This window comes from Oncorhynchus mykiss, chromosome 19, assembly GCF_013265735.2.
Source record: "Oncorhynchus mykiss isolate Arlee chromosome 19, USDA_OmykA_1.1, whole genome shotgun sequence".
NCBI classification, from domain to species: Eukaryota; Metazoa; Chordata; class Actinopteri; order Salmoniformes; family Salmonidae; genus Oncorhynchus; species Oncorhynchus mykiss.
This window is the reverse complement of record NC_048583.1, coordinates 54106645-54116736: the sequence shown is the minus strand read 5'-3', so window position 1 is coordinate 54116736 and position 10092 is coordinate 54106645. Positions and strand designations below refer to the sequence as shown.

Sequence of the window (10092 nt, the reverse complement as noted above, 5' to 3'; positions counted from 1 at the left end):
AGACTTTGCTGTCAAACTTTTCTCTCTCTCTCTCTCTCTCTCTCTCTCTCTCTCTCTCTCTCTCTCTCTCTCTCTCTCTCTCTCTCTCTCTCTCTCTCTCTCTTTCTCTCTGATGACAATAACAATTTGTCTGCTGTGTTAATGAATATGGTATTGGATTACGAATAGGGTCTTGGACCTACGAGGAGATTTCTACTAACTTGTTCCTGTCAGAGTCGTCCAATGTAAGGTCATCAAACAGATCAGGAGATCTGCTTAATCCGAGCGCCAGGTCGAACTGGATCCCCTTGGTGCAAAACAATGAGTGCCTAGATTCTCCAGTCCTAGCAACAGATAAACAATGCAAGGAAGCAAAAGGAGCTGAGAAGCTGTTCGGAGACCTCGGCTTTTTCTGTTGGAATAATGTGGAATCTAATGTCGTACGACAAGCCGGTTTTATCTGGCCTGCTTTTAAACAAGACGCTCGGAGCCATACAGAAGAAAAAATGCAAATCTGTGCTAATTGCTAAAGAGAAAAGGAGACGAGGGCCAGTTAATCAAGAAAGCTGCTTAAAGCAATGCCAAAATAACTCCACACCTCCTGACCTGAACAAACTGAGCACGCCACTATGCATCTGGCTTTCCACAGAAACTCAGCTGGGCTTTAAGGATTGCTCTTAAGCCTGACATGTTTGGCAGCAATACAACTTAAATGTGACAACACTCATTTTAGAGATCTGCTTGCATTCATATACGGAGGGTGGTGCGGACGGACCAGTACATCACTGGGGCCGAGCTCCCAGCCATCGAAGACATCTATGCCAGGCGGTGTCTGAGGAAGGCCCCAAAAATTGGTAAGTACTTTGGACCAACCACTCCGAGACAGCTTTTATCTCCAAGCAATAAAGCCTGCTGAATAGCTAATCAATGGATACCCACCACGGACTACTGTACATATATATGCACTCACTCGATCTGTACTGACTATCTGCACTGACTCTATGCACATTCATAGGTCTCTATCCACGCACTCACACAGACTTACACTGTCAGTCTCACGCACACACTTACACTGTCAGTCTCACACACACACACACACACACACACACACACACACACACACATATTGATGCAATGCACACTTGCACATTCACACATACACACACAATCAGACGTAAACACACTCTCTCCATTTACGATGCTGCTACTATTTATGATTATTTATGCTGCTGCCCATTCACTTTTTATCACTTTTCATACCGGGCTCATCTTCCACTGTATCCCTGCACATTGATATGGTACTTGTACTGGTACTGGCCTTATATATTATATAGTTTACATTCTTAAGTGTTTTATTTCTCATGTGTTACAATATTTTATCTGACCTAGTGTTGTTTCTGTGCTTTATTTTTTAAGACACTTTTTTTTGTTGCCGTACCTTTCATATTGAACTGCATTGCTTGTATGTATCCATTTTGCTGGATGGTTTACACTTGTTGTATTCTGTGCATGTGACATGTACACTTTGATTTTATATCCTTTTCTGTGTTCTGTGTTCTGTGTTCTCTTTCATTTGGATCTGAAGGAGAAGGGAAGTCCCACAGGGAGACATGTCTGAGTTGTCTGAAGAACGCTGCACATCTCTGGTAAGTTAATTGGACATTTACCATCCCAGAGATCCCATATGACGTGTATAGCCATTGATTAGCAGCTGGCAGCACACACGCGATACCAGCACCCCAGGGTTTAGTCCACTTGTAGTGAAAAATATGGACTGTAAAAAATAAAAAAATACATGCAGATTGATAAATAAAATGAACAAGATATACATTTAGCTACGTCACAATCTACATCTGCTGCTTATGGAGACTATAGAGTACGAATCCTTCTGGCTAAGTGTCTGTGCTCTTTGTGTTCAACAATGGGGGACAGTAACACACAGGAACACCTTTTCAAAAATGTCAGGCGACGGGTTTTCAGAAAATACCCCCTCTCCCAATCAATAAAGCTACCTTTGACAATGGTGCATATTGTCGGCGTGACATTTAGTCACCCTTCTGTTTCTCACCGAGCGACACGCTGAAGAGGAATACAACAAGGAGATTTAATATGTGATCGATAGGTACACTCGAATGATACATTTGCTCGCATAATGAATGCTGATGGATGAAAACAAACACCTAGCTTCATGGGGAATTTGTATTCTGGACAGTGTTTCCCTAATAGCTGTATGGATGATGTTTCATTACTGTTTTCCGCTCCATTCTTTTCTCTATACAATCAAAAAAAGAATACACTGTACATATGATTGAATCAAGGATATAACATCACCCCCGACCCCCTGTGTATTTAGGATGAGCAATATGTGTGCATGTATTGTTATGTATGTGTGGATGTTTTTATATGATTACATGTGTATACACTGTTTTTATATGATTACATGTGTATACACTGTTTTTATATAATTACACTGTTTTTCCAGGCAGCCCATATGTGGGATCTGTTCATGGTTTGGTTGACAATACTTGTTATGTATATGTAAGTGCTGTACTGCAAATGAGGTTGGTTTCAAGCACAGCCTGTCTGTGTGGACTACGGCTTGTCTGTTATATATTTTTTTTGTCTATATAGTCTGTCTTGACTTGTGTGTATGTAATATGAATGTGTGTCTGCATTGAGTGCATACACAATCTTTGTTGTGATCTATGTTTGTTGTTTGTATCAATACACTGCTATTCTGCAGTCTGGTCCTTTCCCATTGTCAGTTGTAGTCAAGGCTTGTGTCTGGGCCAGCTTAGAGCAGCCCTTGTGACTGACATCTCTAAAGCCTGGTGTTTAGACATCTCTCCCTGTGTTTCTCTTTTGATCAGCGTCTGCCATTCTTACTGATTTTCCAAATCACTGGTGCTTGTCAAAGAATTAATTACCTGGATCGGTGCTCGACTGACTCCAAGCACCAGCTGCGGGTTCACCGGAGAGCACCTCGGCATTCTCCCAGCATTCCCGGCTAATCACCCACAATCCATTTCAAAGTCAACCTGATTGGCCCAGCTACCCAGAGAATAATGTGGAATTAGGCTGCATCCCGACAGTAACAGTTTTAGATTTGCATACTGGCAGTGTACAGCAGATTACCTTCACCGCTCGCCGCTCGGCATGATGGGAGGTGAATATTAGCATCAGCGCCAGTGTTAATGACAGTTGCCTCGTACAGCTTATTAGATAAGTAATGATGTAAAGCATTCTGCTAAGCGCATATCCTCTCTGCGTTATTATTTAATCTGCTCCACAATGTGTTCATTACGGGCCGGAGATGGAAATCCAGAGGCATGGCTTTTCAAAAAGAGGAGAAATAGAGTGGTTTTAATGGGGAAAAAGGTGTCCTTTACTGAACAGTGGACAAGAAGAAGAAGTAATAAAATGGACAAGAAGAAGAAGTAATAAAATGTCCTTGACGTTTACCTGTAACAAAGCTTCTGCCAAATCCTGACTCTGCCATAACCATGATGCAACAGGAAACAGGATTCGTCAGACCAGGCAATGTTTTTCCATTCCTCAGTTGTCCAGTGTTGGTGATCACATGCCCACTGGAGCTGCTTCTTCTTGTTTTTAGCTGATAGGAGTGGAACCCGGTGCGGTCGTCTGCTGCAATAGCCAATCTGTGACAAGGATTGATGAGTTGTGCGTTCCGAGATGCCATTCTACACACCGCTGTTGTAATGCGCCATTATTTATCTGTTTGTGGCCCAACTGTTAGCTTGCACAATTCTTGCCATTCTCCTTCAACCTCTCTCATCAACGAGCTTACTTCTCTCAGGACCGCCTCTGACTGGATGTTTTTTTGTTTGTCGCACCATTCTTGGGAAACCATAGACACTGTCGTGTTTGAAAAGCCCAGGAGGGCGGACGATTCTGAGGTACTGGATCCGGCATGCCTGGCACCAACTATCATACCATGTTCAAAGTTGCTCGGGTCACTTGATTTTCCCATTCTATCGTTAAATCGAACAGTAACTGAATGCCTCGATGCCTGTCTGTCTGTTTTACATATCAATCTTACGGCCACATGACTCACTGTCTGTAGGAGCGATCCATTTTCGTGAACGGGGTGGTGTACCCAATAAAGTGTCCGGTGACTGTATGTCACATCAACACAGACACACAGAGAGAAATGTAATTATAGAGGATTTTCTCCTTTGTTGTCCTTTTGCTTCTGCTAAAAATACCTCCAATTGGCTGCAGTGTTACATCACCCCACCCCATCTCCAAGCACTAACTGACCACTGTATCACAGACACACTGTGAAGAGTGCACCAGAGAGCAGAGCAGAGCAGACAGTCATAGAAACAGGCAGACAATATTAATCCCAAACACAGCCCAGTATAGGTAAATATAGACACATTCTGTCATAGAACACTGTCTACATCACAGATAGTGTAGGACAGCGCTGACAGACCATGGACACTTTACTGTTTGTAACAGTAGACAATCTGTTTCATATATCTCTGCGAAGTCGAACCACAGCAGACTCACCTCAGCAGAGTTACCGTCTGGTCCGCCAAGAGCTCTCACACATTTATGACCATACAGCTACTCACGCACGCATGCACGCTGGACACACACACACACACACACACACACACACACACACACACACACACACACACACACACACACACACACACACACACACAGAGAGAAAGAAAGAGAGTGTCCAACAGTGCCGCTCACAGTCAGACCACAGCGCATAGACAGCTTGTACCCTGTTGTCCCCGCAACCCTGACCCAGATAGCCCAGTTAGTATCAGACACCAACACTCCTGAGACATCATAAAACCACTCAAACAGAATGACAGGTTTCCTGCAGTATATCACTATGTTATACAGTACATGGCTCAACACAGTTCACTCACTGGGAGTCATTGCATTGTTTTCCCCTTAGCCTTCAGCAAAATGTTAAATGGCAGTCGTTCTATTTTATCAAGTTGTCATTCAGGTGTTTTTTTTTAAGGCTGTCTGACTTCACATGGGCAGTATTCCAAGAATAGAATGTGTGAGAACTTCATTGTATAATACCTCAGAGGGTTGAAGCACCGTTCTCTGGATGACAGCAAATTGGTTTCACATTTCAACAAGGACGGTTTTCTTGATAGATGATATATGAAATAAACATGTATTATTTACTATCCGTCAGAGTGGGGGCCTCCAAAAATTGCATGAGGTGAAATGGGGTTCACAGTGACATATATCAAAATAGTGTGATAGGTGACATCTTTCAAGTCATTGGATGAAAGACTTTATGATTTACATGTTATATTATTAGAATAAGTGGGGCCTTATCATTAGTTTCCTGATTCTTTACTGGTGTATTGATTTATACCATGACATTGTTGAATATTTGTTTCTGATAGGCTTGAAGGGCATTCTAGAGTGTCCATTATTTCCCATTAATGTACAGTATATCAGCAAGGTATAATTCAATGGCTATAGAGGGTTGCCAGTCAAGGTATGATGCCTCCTGGCGGCCATGTTGGAAGATCACTGCATCAATTCTTTCAACAACAACAGCTGAGTGGCTACCCCAAGTACATTAAAACAGTGCCTAAAACTAGTTTATTCATCAAGACGGTCAATTTCTGTGCAGTATTTGGCTGCTCTAACAAGGCAGGAAAGACAACAGGATTTTACTTTATTTTTATTTTCACAGATTACCCACAGTCATGAAACACCAATTAGATAAGACTCAAGAGCTGTCAGAAAAGTGAAGAAGCATTTTCTCACGTCAAGACCTGAACCCACTGGTTTCCAGTTTAGCTTAGCTATTATGCTAACCAGGTGTTAACAACAAGACTAAGTTAGCCAACATTAGCTAGCTAGATAGCTTGTAGTCAAGCTATTACCATGTCCCTTACATAGGCGGCGACAGTGATTTTCAAGCTTTGGGGAAGCGATTTCTCATCATAAAAATGCACCTTTACAACAAAGGATTGCATGCATCGATCGCTGCATTTGCAGACTAATGTAAGCTTACTATGCCTAATGTGATGAGCAGATTGTGTTGACTATTGGTTGTTACAGACCAACAGTAGATGTAATCTTTATAAGACACTGAATGAAGTAAACTCAACCGAACAGTCAGGAGCCCTGATGGAATAGGTGAGCTGAAGAAGTGATATTCTAACATCAGGTGTACTCTACATGTAGGTTTTCCGGCTGACCTCTATCAAGACACCCATGTCGACTGGATTCCTACTGTGAAGATGAGCAATGCTGCATCAGTTCTCATTCACTATGTTTTACTCTTTCAGATATGAAAGGAGACATCCCTCAGTTATACAAGATGGTTGACATATGCTGTGCTTTGGTCAATCTGAATGATTATGTTGTGCCATTTGAGTAGAGAGCACTTTCACCTTGTTGTCATGACAAAAGTACCCCCTTAAATCATATGAATATATAAAATGTAATTTGGAAAAACATGTCAAATCCTGTTGTTTATTGTAAACAGACTATACTTCAGTAATAGGCTATGTTGTTGTATGGGTGAAATTAAAAGTGTTTTGTGTGTCATCTCTGCTTTGCCTTGCCCCATTGAATAAAATGTATTTCTTAGAGCCTAACTATGATTTATTTTACAATTTAAACACATTTTAGCATAGACAATGTCATTGTTGTGGTAGTCTTAGGCAAACCATCTTCATTATCACAGTGGCAACTCTAAGTGCCATTCAGACCTGGGAGAAAAATATCTGACAATGAACTTGGTAGTAATGGTTGTATGTATGTTTTAAGCTAACCCCATCATCCTGTTTCCAGACATTTCACTACCTAGAATACAATGGTTGGATTTGCATTAAACAATTTAATGTCGGCACAAGGCATGTACTAAGTCTAGTGTAATGATTAGCGTCATATTCACTGTTTACTGGTATAGTTTTTAAATTGAGAACATATAGCTCAACAATATGTTAAAACAATATGCACAATTTCAAAGGGTGAGTTGCAAATGCCCATAAGGCAAATGCCATTATACTGCAGACGGAGTGGGTCGAGAATTTCAAGTTCCTTGGTGTCCACATCACCAACAAACTATCATGTTCCAAACACACCAAGACATTTGTGAAGAGGGCACGACAAAACCTTTTCCCCCTCAGGAGACTGAAAAGATTTGGCATGGGTCCCCAGATCCTCAAAAGGTTCTACAGCTGCACCATCGAGAGCATCCTTACCGGTTGCATCACCGCCTGGCATGGCAACTGCTTGGCATCTGACCGTAAGATGCTACAGAGGGTAGTGTGAACGGCCCAGTACATCACTGGGGCCAAGCTTCCTGCCATCCAGGACCTATATAATAAATGTCAGAGGAAAGCCCAGAAAATTGTCAGAGACTCCAGTCACCCAAGTTATAGACTGTTTTCTCTGCTACCGCACAGCAAGCGGTACCGGGGCGCCAAGTCTAGGACCAAAAGGCTCCTCAACAGCTTCTACCCCCAAGCCATTAGACTGCTGAACAATTCATAAAAATCACCATCAGACTATTTACATTGACACCCCCACCCCCCTCGTACACTGCTGCTACTCGCTGTTTGTTTGTTACCTATGCATAGTCACTTCGCACCCACCTACATGTACAGATTACCTCAACTAGCCTGTACCCCCGCACACTGACTCTGTACCGGTGCCCCCTGTATATAGTCTCGTTATTGTTATTCTTATTGTGTTACTTTTTACTATTACTTTTTATTTTAGCCTGCTTGGTAAATATTTTCTTCTTCTTGAACTGCACTGTTGCTTAAGGGCTTGTAAGTAAGCATTTCACGGAAAAGTCTACACTTGTTGTATTCTGCGTATGTGGCAAATAAAGTTTTTTTTAAGGTCCTTACCAGAGGTGGCCAATCTTGCTCTGCTCATCCCTGATCTACTGGGTGAACAGACTTCTACTTCAGCCCAGCAATGGCACACTTAATTATCAACTCATTAGGTTTGAAAAATTGAATTAGGTTTGTTATTACACCCAGCAGGGTTGGCCTGCTCCAGTTATAATAGGTTTATACATTGTGTGTGACTTTAAAACTGTATTTTTGCTTACAAAATATGCTAACATAGGTACACATATAACCCATGGTATACAAGGATGTGCCCTTATTCTCTTATGACATTTATTGGGACCTCTTCTTCTGCAGGCAGTGTTTCACAGCTCTCTGTATCTGAGGACAGAAAACATCACAAAGAAACAGGCTTCATTATACTCAAATTAGACAAATTAGACAGCACTGAATATTATGCTGCTATACCTCTCCGTCCTGAGTTTTTCTCGCTAGGGACTGGAACTGGAGAATCTGTACACAATGTCCTCCCACAAATGTACCTGCCTTATCTAGAGTAGCCTACTCTCCGTTATCTGACAGCTGGAACTGCTAGCTGATCATTTCACCCTCTACCATGGCTGTTAGCTAGCTACAGTACCCAGCTACAAATGTATTTCGAGTTGCACCAGTAAATGCATCAAGATAGCTAGCTAACTAGCTAATAAGAAGTTAACAAACTGGATATTTAATTCACTTAGCTCTACAGTATGTTAAGTTAGCTAGCTAAATTACATGACTTTAGCATCTCATTTGAGTTAGCCTGAACACTAAGTTCCTGTAGGAAGATAGCTATTTAGCTAATAATAATAAAAATATATATATAATTTTCAAAATATATTTACTTACTTGAATAGGTTATCCCACTGCCTCTGTTTTATGGGTCCTTAGAAAAACAAAAAAATGGGCAATCTTCCCAGTGGTAGCAAAACACAGCCAGCCATGTGGACGATTGGAGGACTTCCACCATGACTGGTCTTCCAACATGGTGCCTGGTGTGGTTGCTAGGTCATTTGTGATGCAACTGCAGGCCCTCTATAGTTCATTCTTACATGTTCTGTTTGCAAAAGTCAAATTAAAAACATTATTGGCATTGTTGAATTCGATTTTCATAATAACAAGCTTGGACTGATGGTTTGGTTAGGTAAACTAGCAAGTTTGTTTGTTTGGTTAAAAAGGCAACTACTGATGCTATCTAATAACTTGCTAGCTACTTCAGTGGATGTTGAACACATTTCTACCTGCAAATGAACACATTTATAGGGACAGATTTGTTATAAAAGGGATGATCAGCTCAGCATGCCAGTAGCATACCACCCTGCATCCCACTGCTAGCTTTCCTCTGAAACTAAGCAGGGTTGGTGCTGGCCAGTCCTTGGATGGGAGACCAGATGCTGCTGGAGGGCCAGTAGGAGGCACTCTTTTCTCTGGTCTAATAGGGGACATTTCCCTGTGTATGCTGATGTCTTTTGGATGGGATGTTAAATGGGTGTCCTGACCCTCTGTGGTCATTAAAGATCCCTTGGCACTTATCGTAAGAGTAGGGGTGTTAGCCCCGGTGTCCTGGCTAAATTTCCAGTATGGCCCTCATACCATCACCTAATTATCCCCAGCTTCCAATTGGTTCATTCCTCTCCCCTGTAACTACTCCCCAGGTCATTGCTGTAAATGAGAATGTGTTTTCACTCAATTTACCTGGTTAATTAAAAAACTCAGAGGTCTATGCGTTCTCTGGAAGATAATACAACTCTGTGGAAGGTTAGTCCCACTCCACTAACGCGTTGTGGAATAATAATCAATAAATGTAGCTCTTTATTTAACCATATAAAACCTGTTCATCGAAAATTGTGAATAACTCCCACAGGTTAATGAGAAAGGTGTGCCTGAAAGGATGCACATAACTCTGCACTGTTGGGTTGTATTAGAGAGAGTCTCAGTCTTAAATCATTTTCTACACACAGTCTGTGCCTGTATTTAGTTAGCATGCTAGTGAGGGCCGAGAATCCACTACCACATACAGTAGGTACGTGGTTGCAAAGGGCATCATTGTCTTAACAGTGCGATTTGCCAAGGCAGGATAGTGGCTTCTGATTAAATTCAATTTTCACAGAACCACTTGTGGCAATTTCAATGAGGCTCTCTTGTTCAAATATTGGTATGTGGACTGGAGGCAGGGCATGAAAGAGATAACGAATACAGTTGTTTGTATCATCCGATTTGGGAAAGTACCTGCGTAATTGCGTACCCA

The 10092-nt window shown here is 41.7% G+C and overlaps 1 long non-coding RNA gene across 1 annotated transcript; it reads left to right on the top strand.

Moving 5' to 3' along the window:
• The first annotated feature begins 445 nt into the window (after window positions 1-445).
• On the top strand, window positions 446-6538 carry LOC118941379. The gene is made up of 3 exons (XR_005037610.1): window positions 446-833; window positions 1565-1625; window positions 6184-6538. It is a non-coding gene; the product is annotated as an uncharacterized LOC118941379 (long non-coding RNA).
• Window positions 6539-10092: the final 3554 nt, after the last annotated feature.